The sequence below is a fragment of the Phacochoerus africanus genome, chromosome 3 (genome assembly GCF_016906955.1).
Source record: "Phacochoerus africanus isolate WHEZ1 chromosome 3, ROS_Pafr_v1, whole genome shotgun sequence".
Classification (NCBI taxonomy): Eukaryota; Metazoa; Chordata; class Mammalia; order Artiodactyla; family Suidae; genus Phacochoerus; species Phacochoerus africanus.
The window spans coordinates 105,074,103-105,091,806 of record NC_062546.1 but is presented as its reverse complement, the minus strand read 5'-3'; positions in this window follow the sequence as shown (position 1 = coordinate 105,091,806).

Below are 17,704 nucleotides of genomic sequence, written 5' to 3'. Positions count from 1 at the left end.
ACAGAATAGAGCTAGAACCCAGTTTTCAGGGTCTCAGCCCAGTAAGTCTTTCAATACTCCACTCCACCATTTAGGTTCCATGAAGAGAAATATCTGCAGTACTAAACAGTGCACATAAATTCTTTTAAGAAAAAATAAATAAATAAAAGAATGAGGGTAGAAATTAGATGCTTGTAAATGAAAACCACATGAACAAGCAATTCCACTCATGGAAATCTATCTGGAGAAAACTCTTAATTCAAAAATATATGTCACCCATTAATAGCAGGACTATTTACAATAGCCAAGATAGGGAACCAACCTAAGTGTTCAATGACATAATGGATAAAGAAGAAATAGTATTTATGAACAATGGAATGTTACTCAGCTATGAAAAGAATGAAATAATATCATTTGAGCAACATGGATGGACCTAGAGATTATCATACTTAGTGAAGTAAGTCAAGTAGAGAAAGACAAATATTATGTGATATTGCTTACATACAGAATCTAAAAAAATGATACAAATGAACTTACTCATAAAACAGAAAAGACTCACAGATGTAGGAAGCAAATTTAATGGTTACCAAAGGGAAAGGGTGGGAGAGGGATAAGTTAGGAGTTTGGGTTTTTGTTTTTGTTTTTTTCTTTTTTTTTTTGTCTTTTTGTATTTTTAGGGCTTTTGCAGCATATGGAGGTTCCCAGGCTAGGGGTTCAATCAGAGCTACAGCTGCCAGCCTACACCGCAGCCACAGCAACGTGGGTTCCTAGCCACGTCTGAGACCTACACCCCAGCTCATGGCAATGGCGATCCCGAACCCATTGAGCAATGCCGGTGATTGAACCCGAAACCTCATGGTTACTAGTCAGGTTCGTTAACCACTGAGACTCTGCGGGAACTCCAGGAGTTTGGGATTAACATATACACCCTACTATATATAAAACAGATAATCAACAAGGGCCTATATATAGCACAGGGAACTATATTCAATATCTTGTAGCCTATAATGGGAAAGAATCTGAAAAAAAAATATACATGTATATGCATATATCTATAACTGAATTATTTTGCTGTACATTTGAAACTAACACAACATTGTAAATCAATTATAATTCAATTTAAAAACAAATAAGGACAAAAAGGAATAGTAATTTTCATTATCTAGTTAGGTATTCGCTCATCTGTGATCATAGTCACCAGTTTCCATATCAAATTCTACATTCAAATAAATTCAGCACCCACAAAGATGTTTTCTTTTCCTTTTCCTTTCATTCTTTATTTCCTTGCTTCTTTTTTTTTTCATTCCTTTCTCTTTATGGTTAAGATTATGAATGTTTTCCTACCTTGGCAGCTTTCTCCATCAATAATGAGTAAGATGATAAGAACCATAGGTAGGTAAGCAGATAGAGACTTTCAGGGACACCACTATACAAAGATACATTCTCCTTTGTCTTTGTATTCAAGTTGTCCCCTCAGAGAGTGATAGTGCCATGAACAAGTAGATCAGAAAAGATGGGATCCACACTATACACACAGCATACATACTAAGCCTGCTCTTTTGTCTTTCGAGCTTTGTTAGTTTCAGATTTAGGTTACATTCTTCAGCATCACTAACCTCCCTGTCATCCTTGTTTAAAACCCAAGACATATCTACTTCCTTCCTCTTCTTCATCTTCCAGAATTAATTGACCATAAAGTCCTTATAATGTTTCTCATGAGAAATTTTCAAATTCTTCCATCTTTTCCATTTGGCCCTACTATTCCTCCTCTTTCTATCTGACATCTGTATGATTGGAATATATTTTTTTTGGTGGGTTCACCCATTGGGGGGCCTTTGGTGACATATTTTTTTTTTTATTTTCCCACTGTACAGCAAGGGGGTCAGGTTATCCTTACATGTATACATTACAATTACATTTTCCCCCCACCCTTTCTTCTGTTGCAACATGAGTATCTAGACAAAGTTCTCAATGCTATTCAGCAGGATCTCCTTGTAAATCTATTCTAAGTTGTGTCTGATAAGCCCAAGCTCCCGATCCCTCCCACTCCCTCCTCCTCCCATCAGGCAGCCACAAGTCTCTTCTCCAAGTCCATGATTTTCTTTTCTGAGGAGATGTTCATTTGTGCTGGATATTAGATTCCAGTAACTGGAATATATTTTTAATCTTTTTTTTTTTGGCTGGCCCCAAATCCCCACTTCCATACTACTGCTAAGATGAATTGCTGAAATTAAAAATCTGCTGGAAAGCCTTCAATCGCAGTTAGAAATATGTCCAAGCTTCTGACTCTCTTATACATGGACCTCTGGGATCGTACCTTTCCAGTGTCTTCCTTTTCGGGATCCCTCCACCCAGCCACATGCGAATTTCCTAACAGTTTTTACAACTTTTTTTTGACTCAGTTCTAATATCACTTCCTCCAGGAAGCGTTCACTGGCTTCCAAATTTGGAGCTAAGTAACCCAACATCTGAGCACTTAGATAACTCTAACCATTATTCTCATAACATCAACTCCATGTACTGGAATTTTCTATGTATCTGTTCCTCTTACATTTGCAAGCTCCTTTCATAGAGTGAAAAGGTCTCCTTAAACATGGTGGGTATTCACTTAAGATGTGTCTAATTATCTAATCAGTTAATGAATTAATGAGGAGTCCTGGAAAAAATATAACAAAATTTGACCTGCAGTGAAGATTTTTGAGAGGAAAGATCATATTCAGACAGAAAAATCGCAAGAAAGATTTCACAGTGGCAGTGGCAGCTGGTGTGAGCATCGGAAGATGTGTGAAACCCAGTAAGCAGTGTCCCATGAAAGGACTTGTCAGGAAAAGACATGTAAAACACAGGAGTGAGAGACTTGTCAGAAAACAGGATGTAGTCCCACTTAACAAAAATGGAACACATGGTTGGTGTATAGGAACAATGGAAGTTGAGACCAGAATGAAAAAAAGGAAGGTGTTTTACTGGCAAGCTAGAGATACTGGCCTATGTTCAATTAAAAAAAAAAAAAAAAAAGAGCTATCATTATTCAGCATGGATTTTGTACTATATGCTATTCTAACCTCTCTAAATGTGTTCACAATTAATCCATGAGTAGGTATTCTATTTTACAGATAAGGAAACTAACGCAAATGGAGGTTAAGCAATTTATCCAAGAACACAGCTAGTTAGTGTAAAACCAGCATTCAAAACTAGACAGTCTGGCTGGAAAATTCACACTCTGAATTCTGAGGATCTTTTTTTGAGCTCTCCTGCAGCTCAGCAGGTTAAGGTTCTGGCTTTGTCACCGCAGCAGCTTGGGTTACTGCTGTGGCACAGGTTTAATTACTGGCCTGGGAGTACCCACATACCAGGGGTGTAGCCAAAAAAAAAAAAAAGAAAAAGAAAAAAAAAAGGAAAGCTGAGGGATTTTTTTGTTTTGTTTTATTTTTTTGTCTTTTTAGGGCCACACCCATGGCATATGGAGGTTCCCAGGCTACGGCCTGAATTGGAGCCGTAGCTGCTGGCCTACACCACAGCATCACCGTATCCAAGCTGCATCTGCAACCTATAGCACAGATAACGGCAATGCCGGATCCTTATCCCATTGAATAAGGCCAGGGATTGAACCTGTGTCCTCATGGATACTAGTCAGGTTACCACTGAGCCACAACAGGAATTCCAAGCTGAGGATTTTAAATCAGGGAAAGAGAAACAAAATCTTGGGACTAGTTTATTTTTAGCCCATCAAGCACCTGCTGAAGTTCTGATTGTCTACTCTGTTGAAAGTGTCTAGCTAGAAACCTAGATTCAATCATAGCCCAGGATGGATGAAAATAAGAAGCCAGCTTTTTTTTTTTTTTCCATAATGTAAAAATAATACAAAGACATCCTAATTATAAAAATTATAAATACTTCTGCTGGATTTTTAGTGAGTGACCAACAACCCATCCCTCAACCCTGTCTTCTAACACACCATTTACGAAGATGCCAAGAAATGCAGTGGTAAGATAGTATTGCCTCCATTTTTTTTTTTTTTTAGTGCACCAAAAGTATTTATTGAAAAATCCATCAAAAGTTAGAAAGGCCCACTGATTGGTAATGCCAGGACAATTATATAAGTACATGATTTCCCTGCCTTTCTGTTCTATTCTACCAATCTCTTTGTTTATTCCTGTATTAATGCTATATTCTTTTAATCACTACATATTTATAATAAATATTATTAGCTGTCATGGTATGTCATATCTCTTTATTCATTCATTTTGGATTATCTTGGCTCTTCTTAGACCATTATTATGCCCTATGAATTTTAAAATCCTGATTTCAATTTCTCAAAAATATTGCTTATATTTAAATTAAGAATAAATGGAATTTACAACAAATTGATGTGGCAAAAATTGACAATCCCTAATATGAGCCTTCTCATCCCTTAGCAATGATGAAAATAGTTTCTATTTATATTCTTCACTTAGCATTTCATGTTTTTCATTTGGATAGCTCTAGTTATTTTATTTTATATTATTTTATTTTTAACTCAATGAATTTTATTACATTTATAGTTGTACAATGATCATCACAACCCAATTTTATAGCATTTCCATCCAAAACCCCCAGTTCATCCCTCAACCCCTCAACCTGTCTCCTCTGGAAACCACAAGTTTTTCAAAGTCTGTGACTCAGTATCTATTCTGCAAAGAAGTTCATTTTGTCCTTTTTTTAGAAGCTACATGTAAGTGATAGCATATGACGTTGGTGTCTCGACTAACTTCACTTAGCATGATAATTTCTAGGTTCATCCATGTTGCTGCAAATGCCATTATTTCTTTCCTTTTAATGGCTCAGTAATAATGCATTGAGTATATGTACCACTTCTTCTTTAGCCACTCCTCTGTTGATGGACATTTAGGTTGTTTCCATGTCTTAGCTATTGCATAGCGTGCTGCAATGAACATTGGTATATATGTATCTTTTTGAGTCATGATTTTCTCTGGATAGATGCCCAGGAGTGCAATTGCTGGATCAAATGGTAATTCTATTAGTGATTCTATTAGTTCTCTGAAGAATCTCCGTACAGTTTTCCATAGTGATGGCATCAATTTACATTCCCACCAATAGTGTAATAGGGTTCCCTTTTCTCTATACCCTCTCCAGCACTTATTGTTTGCAGAATTTTTGATGATGGCCATTCTGGCCAGGGTAAGGTGGTAACTCACTGTAGTTTTGATTTGCATTTCTCTAATAATTAGTGGTCTTGAACATCGTATCATGTGTTTTTTGACCATCTGTATGTCTTCTTTGGAGAATTGTCTGTTTATATCTTCTGCCAATTTTTTGATGGGATTGTTTCCTTTTTTGTTATTGAGCTGCAGGAGGTGTTTATAAATTCTTGACATTGATCTCCGTCATGGCTTCATTTACAAATATTTCTCCCATTCTGTGGGTTGTCTGTTTTGTTTACAGTTTCCTTTGCTGTGTAGAAACTTTTAAGTTTAATTAGGCCTCATTTGTTGATATTTGTTTTTATTGTTATTACTCTAGGAGGTGGATCTGAGAAGATGTTCTGCCTATGTTTTCCTCTAAGGGTTTTAAAATATCCAGTTTTATATTTAGGTCTTTAATACATTTTGAGTATATTTTTGTGTGCAGTGTTAGGCAGTGTTATAATTTCATTCTTTTACATGTAGCTGTCCAGTTTTCCCAGCACCACTTATTGAAGGGATTGACTTTTCTCCATTGTATATTCTTGCCTGCTTTGTCATAGATTAGTTGACTGTAGATGCATGGGTTTAATTCAGACCTCTCTATCCTGTTCCACTGATCTATATTTCTGTTTTTGTGCCAGTACCATATGGTTTTGATGACTGTAGCTTTGTAGTATAGTCTGAAGTCAGGGAGCCTGATTCCTCCAGCTCCATTTTTCTTTCTCATGATGGCTTTGGCTATTCTGGGTCTTTTGTGCTTCCACGCAAACTTTAAAATATTTTGTTTGAGTTCTGCGAAAAATGTCCTTGTTGATTTGATAGGGATTGCATTGAATCTGCAGAGTGCCTTGGGTAGTATAGAATTTTGATAATATTGATTCTTCTAATCCAAGAGCATGGTATGTCTTTCCAACTGTTTGTGTCATCTTTGATTTCTTTTATCAGCGTGTTATAGTTTTCATAGTACAGATCTTTTGTCTCTTTAGGTAGGCTTATTCCTAGGTATTTTATTCTTTTTGATGTGATGGTAAATGAGATTGTTTCCCTAATTTCTCTTTCTGATATTTTGTTTTTAATGTATAAAAATGTAGTCAACAAACTCCTAGAGGAAAACATAGGCCAAACACTCTCTGACATAAACAACAGCAACATTTTCTCAGATCCACCTATCAGAGTATTGACAATAAAAAGAAAAATAAACAAATGGGACCTAATCAAACTGAAAAGTTTCTGCACAGCAAAGGAAACCCTGAACAACACAAAAAGACAACCCACAGAATGGGAGAAAATCTTTGCAAGTGAATCAACTGACAAGGGATTCATCTCCAAAAGGTATAAACACCTTCTGCAGCTCCATACCTAAAAAACAAACAACCCCATCCAAAAACGGGCAGAAGATCTAAACAGACAGTTCTCCAAAGAAGACATACAGATGGCCAAAAAACACAAGAAAAGATGTTCCACATCACTCATCATTAGAGAAATGCAAATCAAAACCACTCTGAGGTACCACCTTACACCAGCCAGAATGGCCATCAGCCAAAAGTCTACAAACAATAAGTGCTGGAGAGGGTGTGGAGAAAAAGGAACCCTGGTACACTGTTGGTGGGATTGTAAATTGGGGCAACCACTGTGGAAAGCAGTATGGAGATTCCTCAGAAAACTAATAATAGAACTACCATTTGATCCAGCAGTCCCACTCCTGGGCATCTATCCAGAGAAAACCACAACTCACAAAGACACATGTACTCTGATGTTTATTGCAGTACTATTTACAATAGCCAAGACATGGAAACAACCTAAATGTCCACCGACAGAGGAGTAGGTAAAGAAGAAGTGGTACATATACACAATGGAATATAACTCAGCCATTAAAAAGAACGAAATACCAGTATTTTTTGCAACATGGATGGACCTAGAAACTATCATGCTAAGTGAAGTCAGCCATAAAATGAGACACCAACATCCAATGATTTCACTGACTTGTGGAATCTGAAAAAAGGACAGACGGAACTTCTTTGCAGAACAGATGCTGACTCACAGACATTGAAAAACTTATGGTCTCTGGAGCAGACAGTTTGGGGGGTGGGGGGATGTGCCTGGGCTGTGGGATGGAAATCCTGTGAAATTAGATTGGTGTGATCATTATACAACTACAGATGTGATAAATTCATTTGAGTAATAAAAAAAATGCAGTCAATTTGTGTGTGTTAATTTTGTATCCTGTGACTTTGTTAAATTCACTGATGAGCACTAAACAGTTTTCTGGTAGCATATTTAGGATTTTCTAGGTATGGTATCATGTCATCTGCAAACAGTGATGGATTTACTTCTTCCATTCCAATTTGGATTCCTTTTATTTCTTTTTCTTCCCTGATTGCCATGGCTAGGACCTTCAAAATTATGTTGACTAGTAGTGGTGAGAGCAGACATCCTTGTCTTATTCCTGATCTCAGCAGGAATTCTTTCAGCTTTTCAGAATTGAGAATTATGTTAGCTGTGGGGTTTGTCATATATGGCCTTTATTATGTTGAGGTAGATTCCTTCTGTGCCCTCTTTCTAGAGGGTTTTTATCAGAAATGGGTGTTGGATTTTGTCAAAGGCTTTTTCTTCATCTATTGAGATGATCATGTGGTTTTTGTTCTTCAGGTTGTTAATGTGGTCTATCACACTGATTGATTTGACAATATGGAAAAATACTTGGCATCCCTGGGATAAATCCCACTTGATCATGGTGTTAAATTCTTGTATTGTATTGTTGGATTGGTTTGCTAGTATTTTGTTTAGGATTATTCAATCTGTGTTCATCAGTGATATTGGCCTGTAATTTTCTTTTTTTGTGGTACCTTTGTCTGGTTTTTCTATCGGGGTTATGGTGGCCTCATAGATTGAGTTTGGGAGTATTCCTTCCTCTGCAGATTTTTGGACTAGTTTCAGAAGGATAGGTATTAGCTCTTCTCTAAATGTTTGACAGAATTCTCCTGTGAAGCCAAATGGTCTTGGACTTCTGTTTGTTGGAAGTTTTTTAATCCCTGTTTCAATTTCAGTGCTTGTGATGGGTCCATTCATCTTTTCTATTTCATCTTGGTTTCGTCTTGGAAGACTGTACTTTATAAAAATTTGTCCATTTCTTCTAGGTTGTCCATTTTATTGGTATATAGTTGCTTGTAGCAGTCTCTTATGATCCTTTCTATTTCTGTGATGTCCATTGTAACTTCTCCTTTTTCATTTCTAATTTTATTGATTTGAGTCCTCTCTCTTTTTTCTTGATGAGTCTGGATAAGGGTTTATCAATTCTGTGGATCTTTTCAAAGAACCAGCTTTTAGTTTCATTGATCTTTTCTATAGTTTTCTTTGTTTCTATGTCTTTGATTTCTGCACTGATCTTTATGGTTTCTTTCCTTCTTCTAACTTTAGGTCATGTCTGTTCTTCTCTCTCTAGATGCTTTAGGTGTAAAGTTAGGTTGTTTATTTGAATTTTTTCTTATTTCCTAAGGGAGGCTTGTATTGCTATAAACTTCCCTCTTAAAATTGTTTTGCTGCATCTCATAGGTTTTGGATTGTTGTAACTTTGTTGTTGTTTGCTTCTAGGTATTTTTTAATTTCCTCTTTGATTTCTTCAGTGATCCATTGGTTGTTTGGTAGCATGTTGTTTAGTCTCCATGTTTTTGTGGGTTTTTTGCAGTTTTTTTCTTGTTGTTGATTTCCATTTCATATAGCGTTGTGGTCAGAAAAGATGCTTGATATGATTTCAATTTTCTTAAAGTTACCAAGGTTTGATTTGTGGCCTAGAATGTGATCAATCCTAGAGAAAGTTCCATGTGCATTTGAGAAGAATGTGTATTCTGCTGCTTTTGGATGGAATGTTCTATAAAGATCTGTTAGGTCCATCTGGTCTAATACATCATTTAAGATTTGTGTCTCCTTGTTGATTTTCTGTCTGGATGATCTTTCCATTGCTGTAAGTGGGGTGTTATAGTCCCCTGATATTATTGTGTTATTGTCAATTTCTCCTTTTAAGATTGTTAACGGTTGCCTTATATATTGAGGTGATCCTATTTTGTGTGCATATATATTCACAATTGTTGTATTACTTCTTGGAATGATCCTTTGATCATTATGTAATGTCCTTCTTTGTCTATTATATTTTTTATTCTAAGGTCTATTTTGTCTGATATGAGTATTGCTACTCCAGCTTTCTTTTGATTTCTGTTTGCATGGAATATTTTCTTCCATCCTGTCACTTTCATTTTGTATGTGTCCCAAGAACTGAAGTTGAACTCTTGAACACAGCATATACATGGGTCTTAGATTTGTATCTATTCTGTCAGTCTATGTCTTTTGGTTGAGGCATTTAGTCCACTTACATTTAAAGTAATTATTGATATGTATTTTTTCATTGCCATTTTATTAACTGTTTTGAATTTGGGGGGTTTTTTTGTATTTTTTTCTTCTCTTCTTCTCTGTTCTCTTCTCTTGGATTCCATGACTATTTTTAGTGTTGTATTTAGATTGCTATTTCTTATTTGTGTGTGTATCTATTGCAGATTTTTGTTTTGCAGTACCATTAACTTTATATATATATATATATATATATATATATATATATATATATATATACACACACACACACATATCAGTTTATATATATGAAAGATTGTTTTAAGTTGTTGGTCTCTTAATTGAAAGTGCATCTTTGGTGTCCTGCCGTTGTACACTCCTCATATCACAGTTTCTGATTTTGGTAGCATATTGTGTGTGGATGATTTTCTACCATTATATGTATGCCTTTATTGATTAACCTTTTTATTTGTAATATTTTGTTTCTAGTTGTGGCCTTTTTCTTTTACACCTAAAGAAGTTCCTTCAGTATTTGTTGTAAATATGGTTTAGCAGTGCTGAATTCTCTTAACTTTGCTTGTCTATAAAGCTTTTCATTTCTCCTTCAAATATGAATGAGAGCCTTGCTGGGTAGAGTAATCTTGCTGGGAGGTTTTTTTCTTTCATCACTTTAATTATACTGTGACACTCCCTTCTGGCCTGCAGAGTTTCTGCTGAAAAATCTGGCATTAACCTCATCAAGGTTCACTTGTATATTATTCTTTTCTTTTCCCTAGCTGCTTTCAATATTTTCTCTTTGTCTTTAATTTTGGTCAGTTTGATTAATATGCGTCTTGGGGTGTTCCTCCTCAGGCTTATTTTATGTGGTACTTGTTGTGATTCCTGGATTTGAGTGATTGATTCCTTTCCCATATTAGGGAAGTTCTCAGCTATTATCTCTTCAAATATCTTTCTGGAGATTTCTCTCTCTCTTCTCCTTCTGGCACCCCTATAATATGGATGTTGATGCCTTTAACATTGCCCCAGAGTTCTCTTAGACTGTCTTTCTTTCTTTCCAATCTTTTTTTCTCTTTTCTGTTTCACATCAGTTGATTTCCACTAGTCTGTCTTCCACCCCACTCATTCACTCTTCTGCTTCCTGTATTCTGCTGTATCTTGCTTCTAGTGATATTTTTTTTCATTTCAGTCATTGTATTTTGCATCTCTGCTTGCTTAATCTTTAAATCATCTATTGCTTTGAACAAAGTTTCTTTTAATTTATCAATCTTTGCCTCCAGTTTATTTCCAGTGTCTTGAATCATCTTCACTATCTTCACTCTAGTCTTTTTCATGGAGGTTGATAATCTCCAGATCACTTAGCTGTTTTTCTGTTTTTTTCTTTTTTTTCCTTGCTCCCTTATCTGAGTCATAATTCTTTGCCTTTTAATTTTTTTCAGATTTTTGGTGTGGTCTCCTTTTTGTATACCATAGAGTTGTAGACTCTCCTTTTTTGTTGTTGTTGTTGTTGTTGTTGTTGTTGCTATTTCTTGGGCCACTCCCGCGGCATATGGAGGTTCCCAGGCTAGGGGTTGAATCGGAGCTGTAGCCACCGGCCTACGCCAGAGCCATAGCAACGCGGGATCCGAGCCACGTCCGCAACCTACACCACAGCTCACGGCAATGCCAGATAGTTAACCCACTGAGCAAGGGCAGGGACCGAACCCGCAACCTCATGGTTCCTAGTCGGATTCGTTAACCACTGCGCCACAACGGGAACTCCAGACTCTCCTTCTTTTGATGTCTGCCCCTCTTGTGGCTGAAGTTGGTACAGGGTCTTGCTATGGGCTTCCTGATAGGAGGAACGGGTGCCAGCCCACTGGTTACTAGAGCTAATTCTTATACCTGTGGTGGGTGGGGCTTTGTCTCTTGGTGTAGTTAGAGGTAGCTGTGTGCCTGGGGTCTTTAGGCTGCCTCTTTGCTAATGGGTGGGGCTGTGATCTCACCTGAATTATTGTTTGGCCTGGGTTTCTCAGCAGTGATGGGTGGGGCCAGTTTTTTTCCAAAATGGCCACTTCTAGAGGAGCACATATTGATGATTATTCCAGAGAACTTTGCCTCCAATATACTTCCTCCACAACAAACCACAGTTACCCTCTGTTTTCCCAGGAGATCCTCCAAAAACTGCAGTCAGGTCTGACCCAGATTCCTATGGAGTCTCTGCTTCGCCTTGGGACCCAGTGTAAATGAAAACCTGTGTGCATCTTTCAAGAATGGGGTCTCCATGTCCCCCAGTCCTGTGGAGCTCCTGAGCACAAGCCCCACTGGTCTTCAATGCCAAATGCTCCAGGGGCTCCTTCTCCTAATGCCAGATCCCCAGGCATGGGGACCAGATGTGGGGCTCAGAACTCTCACTCCTCTAGTTGACTCTTTGTGATACAGTTACTTTCCAGTCTATGGGCTGCCCACCCAGCGGGGTTGAGTTGCTTATATTATGTAATCACCCCACCTACAGTTTTGATGTGGCCTTCTCTTTGTCTTCTGGAGTAGGATATCTTTTTTGATAGTTTGCAATCTATTTCGTTGAAGGTTGTTCAGCAGTTGATTGTAATTTTGTTGCTTTTATGAGAGAAGGTGAGCTCTAGAATGTCTACTCAGCCATCTTAGAGCCATCTCTGAACTCTATTTTTGAAAAGTGCTGTTATCTGTGGATCAATATAATAGTAAGTTGCATGAACAAACAACTCAGATTCTCACCACCTACTCTTGTATACTGCCTCCTCTCCCTCACAGTCTTATGAGAAGTACCCCTCCAGTTTCTTGGGGAAGAAAACATTTGACCTTGGTTTCATATAATAATGGGTTATAACCATAAAATGATGAACCAGTGCATCATTTTATGACCACCAGGGGAGCCATGATGGACAGCAGGAAAGATTTATTCCCCCAGTGGGCACCAATTCTGGTGTGGCTGGGGAACTGTCCTTCAGGAAGTGATAGATGCTTCAAACCACCATCCATCATGTGATGCTAAGTATCACCAAGACTAAAATACACAGGCCTGGAAACCAAGGAGTGCAAGCAGAATCTCTCACCCTAAAACCTACTGCCCCTCTTGTAATAGTTCTGCTTTCCATTCCCAGTGCTTTTGGATCTTCATATTTAGAGGTTTTAGTACCACAGCACAGACTTATAACTTCCCCAAGGTCAGTGATCTCCTTCCACATGTTAATACAACACCCTTGAGTTCCTGCTGTAGGCAGTGGGCTAAGGGTCGGGTGTTGCTGCAGCTGTGGCATAGGTCTCAGCTGTGGCTCAGATTTGATCCCTGGCCCAGGAACTTCATATGCCAGGAATGTGGGGAAAAAAAAAATAATAATAGGATATCCTGAGTACTTGTTCAGCGAACAGCTGCCCAGTCCCAGCTTTCCACTACAAGTTCCAGCTTTCCACCACATCAACACATTGTTAGGTGACATAGTCCTCATTGATAAGGTGCAAACAGAACAACCCAGGCAACTTTCAGATCAAATCTTTAAAAAGCAAAATACAAGGAGTTCCCATTTTGGTGCAGCAGAAATTAACCTGACTAGTATCCATGGGGATGGAGGTTTGATCCCTGGCCTTTTTCAGTGGGTTAAGGATCTGATATTGTCCTGAGCTATGGTGTAGGTTACAGACACGGCTTGGATCTGGCATTGCTGCGGCTGGGGCGTAGGCTGGGAACTTTCGTATGCCACAAGTATGGCCCTAAAAAGCAAAAAAAAAAAAAAAAGGGCAATTCTTAAACTTTACTTCCACATTCATGTGGGCTAGAATTCATGGGTGTAGTACAGATGAGTCTGTCTGGACAATGCAGACAAGACCCTAAGGCATTACAGACTACAAGACAGAACAAGACTGACACCACCCTTGGATAATCTTATTTAGTAGATATTTTTATGCCTTAAACCACCAGCAGACTCTGGACTCATGTGAGTGAGAAATAATTACCTTGTATGAGCGGCTATATTTGGGGCTTTCTTCACTCCAGCAGGTTAGCCTGCACTGACAGTTAAATAGTACTTGAGGGAGACATGCTCTCAGCCTAGAAAATGAAAATGGTCCACCACCCTAGCAGATGAGGTCTGGTCACTTGGGGGTCCACATGTCCCTGGACCAACAGTGGGGATAGGGGGAGTTTCTGCATGAACTGGGGTGATTAATACAGTTAAAGGAGATACAGAGTAACTGCTATCTAGTAAGGATAAAAAAGAATACGTCTGGAAAATTGGAGTTGCTCTGAGTTGACTCCCAATTCTATTTTGACCAGGAAGTGCTGTGTTACACACAGAGAATGAACTCTGTTTGATTATGTCTTCTGAGAGGAAAGGTTTCTTAGAATGGGTAAATGTCAACCTGACTGGGCCACAGGGTGCCCATATATTGGGTCAAACACTGTCCTGGGTGCTCCTGTGAGGGTGTTTCTGGATGAGGCTCCCATTCGAGTCCATAGCCCAAGTAAAGCAAACTGCACTCTGAACTGTGGGTGGTCTCCTTCAGTCAGCCTGAATGGAGCAAACACCTCCTTTTGATTTTATGAGAGGAAGCTCTTGCTGCCTGACTGTGTAGTGGGATGGTGGTCTTCTCCAGCCTTCAGACTCAGCCTGCAACATCTGCTCTTCTTGTGTGTAGAGGTCAGGGGCTCTCAAGGAGGACCATACATCATCTTCTCTCAGTCCTTTGGAGTTGGCCTAGAACTAAATGTCTCCTCTCCTGGGTCTCCACATGGCTGCATATGTTGGGACTTCTCAGGCACCATAATCATGTGAACCAACTCCTTATAACAATCTTGACAACTAGCTAGCTAGGTAGACAGCTAGCTAGAGAGATGACAGAAAGAACCAGGTTCTATCAGTCTGTTGCCTTGGAGAACCCTACCTAATATAGGTAGCAAAGGAAAGAAGTTATAAACACTCCCTATATTCTTATGAAAGTTGTAGAAAAATAAGGCTTAGAAATTATCTATATTTTCTTAATTTCTCTTAAGTAGGTAATATCCTTTATCTTTTCTCCATTCTCCATAGAATCTCCAATTTTGCAAATAGTGGTTACTTTTGTAATAGGCTCCACAGCTTAGAGGATGTCAGTGTGGAAGGGATGTCACCAAGAAAAGGATGAAGGAGCTGGAGAGACTTGAAACCTTCTGTCTGATAGAGTGTATTTTGTTGTCTGTATGAGGAAGACTTGCAGTTGGTGAGGTAAGAGCATTTTTCTTCTGCGTCTATTGTTTTGTTGAAATTTAAGAATGGGAACATGGGTGTGTACAGTTATTGATTGGGCCATGAGCCTTGCAAAGTACAAAATGGCTCACTCAATGCCAATTCCAGGGCCCTGCTGGCATCCCTTCCTGTCATTCCAGAGCTAAGCCTCTAAAACAACCTGCCTTTCTCAGTCTTCCATCTCTAGCTCTTATATCATTTCAGTATACCAGTCAAATAACTCATCAGGATTCTGATTAGAAACTGATTGACCTGCGCAGATGCAGATCACTCAGGAGCTGGAATCTGTGGTGGGATGTTCAAGATTCAACAGATGGATGTCCTATTGGGCAGCTTCCTGATTTTGGCAGAGGTGGCTTGGTGTTGAAGCCAGAAGGAAGTGGCAGCATTTTGCTGGGGGCAGAAGCAGCAGCTTCCTCCAAGAGCCACTCTAATAGGAGAAGCTCAACTCAAAACTTCAGTGTGAAAACTGATAACATCATAAGAGCCATGTAGTTCTTAGATTTACTTCTGCTTTTAAACTGCCCAGTTGGTTAATATGCAAGGGCAGATATGCAAGCAAGGACCTTTATAACAGGACTATGATTTCTTGTTACTTTCTCCTTTTCTTGATATTTGAGTAAATAATCAAAATGACTACTTTTGACAAAATGACATTTTTAATGTCAACTTTTTTCCAAATCAGGAGTTCCCTTTGTGGTTCAGTGGGTTAAGGACCCAATGTTGTATTTGTGTGTCTATGACTATGTGAGTTCAATATTTCACCTTGCTCAGTGGGTTAAGGATACAGCATTATGCAAGCTGCAGTGTAACTTGCAGATGCAGCTCAGATCCTACGTTGCTGTGGCTGTGGTGTAGGCCAGCAGCTGAAGCTCCAGTTCGACCCCTGGCCTGGGAACTGCCACATGCCATAGGTGAGGCCATAAAAAGAAAAAAATAATCTAAATCAGAAACGTAAGGTGTTGAATTCAGAATAGACATTAGGACAAGTGACTAAAGAAGAAAGAACTGGTTAAAGTTGGGTAAGTAGCTAAAGAGGCCAAGAAAAGGCTACAGAGAGAAAATATGGCCAAGGATGGAATTTTGGGAATCACAGAGGGAGAAAATTAATAGTAACAGATAAAGCAGCCAGAGAGGAGGAATATCAAATATTGTGTCAAGAAAGTCTGGGGGACTGGATTTCTTAACAGGGATGAAGGGCGTTAGTGATCAGTGTTAGATGTCAAGGGCTTAACGAGGAGCATGAAAACTGTAAGAGGACTATTGTTTATGTTATTATACAATCACATGCGACCAAGTTTGTCAGTCCAGTAATGGGCTCCTACTGTACAGCACAGGGAACTGTGTGTGATTGGGTCTCTTTGCTGTACCACAGAAATTGAAGAAACATTGTAAATCAACCACAGTTTAATTTTTTTTAAAAAAAAGTTTGCCGATTCATTGTTCTGCACCTAAGGGGGAAGGCAGATTGTTGAGGGTTGCTGAATAAGAAAGAGGGTAAAGCAGATGTTGAAGATTTGAGGGTGGGAAAATGTTCTTTCAAAAAGTTTTGTTTGTTTAAAGGGCCCATCAGAAGCCAGTTCGCTGCGGAAACAGCATGACCAAAGGAGAATTTCTGTTCTGTTTTATAGACAAAGGCAAGAGGTCTGTAGGGAGGGAAAAAGTGAAGACAAAACAGAAAGTGAGAATAAGTAATAGAGAGGGTTCAGAAATAACAGGGAAGAGTTAGGATAAAAAACTGGTGGTATGCAGATAGTCTAGTCAGAGACAAGAGAAATAATTATTTCTTCCAACAAAAAAATCATTTACTGTGTAGGTTAGAAACATTAATTTAACCCAGACATCTTTCACAACTAAGTTTCTCTATTCTCTCTGTTAGTCATAAAAATACAGAAACATAATTTTTTGGTTATAATAATGTGAGGAGATTGTGCCTCACCATTCACATTCCAGGAGAACAAGGGTTCACTGCCACTCCAATCACAAGTCAGAACAACTCTGCACCTTTTGGAGAAACAGAATTGAAGAATGCTGTAGTCAGAATGGACCTTGTAAGAGAATGCTGAATTCTTTGCTCCTCACTTAAATTAAGGATTTAAAGGAGGTCAGGTGTAATTTAAGCACAGGAATTCTAATTGAAACATAACCATAAGGAAAAAAATTTTTGTTGTCTCTTCAAAATACACTTCAGAAAGAGTTAACAGGAAGCACATGGTTCAAGGAGATTTTCTAGGTCCACACAACCTAAGTTAATTGGCAACAAAATCTCAATTATGTGTGTTTGATGGAAGCCATCTGGGTGAAAGAGGATATATCTGTACACTTCATGACCAAATGAAATCACATCACCCCTTGTCTTAGGACATTATTTCCCTCTTTTTATCTTTAATGAAGTAGGTTGATTATGCATATTGAACTCAATAAGCACTTTTCCTCCCATCATTTTATTATCCATCCTCATGGTTTATTCCTAAATGAATTATTTAAAACATAAAGCACTTTCTCATAAGAGTAAGAAATACTCTGTGAATCATACTTTGGGGCCTTGACAAAGAAGCCATTATGTCTGAGTTTTTCTGAGAACTGTCCCAAAAGCCATTGTCTTAACTAAATTCCATACAGCAAAATCCACAAATCAAGGTGGGCACCACAACCACAAATCATACATGAGCAGCAATTTTGGGAAAGGCAGTCTCAAGCATGCAATCTTTCTACTATGGAGTCATACAAGAATGGACCTTGGGCTTTAAACACTTCCTGACCAAGAGGGCAGGAGACCACATAGCCAGTGCTGGGTTTATCACCTCGTGTGGGAATATCTTTCATTATTTCCAGCTTAATGAATGCAGTTTTGTTCTCCTAAAGCTTGTGTGACATCGGCTCCTGGTCATCCCCACTCCTCTGTCTGAAGGCTCATGAGACTGTTTTACAGTTAATACACAGAGTTACTGCCAAGTAGACTGA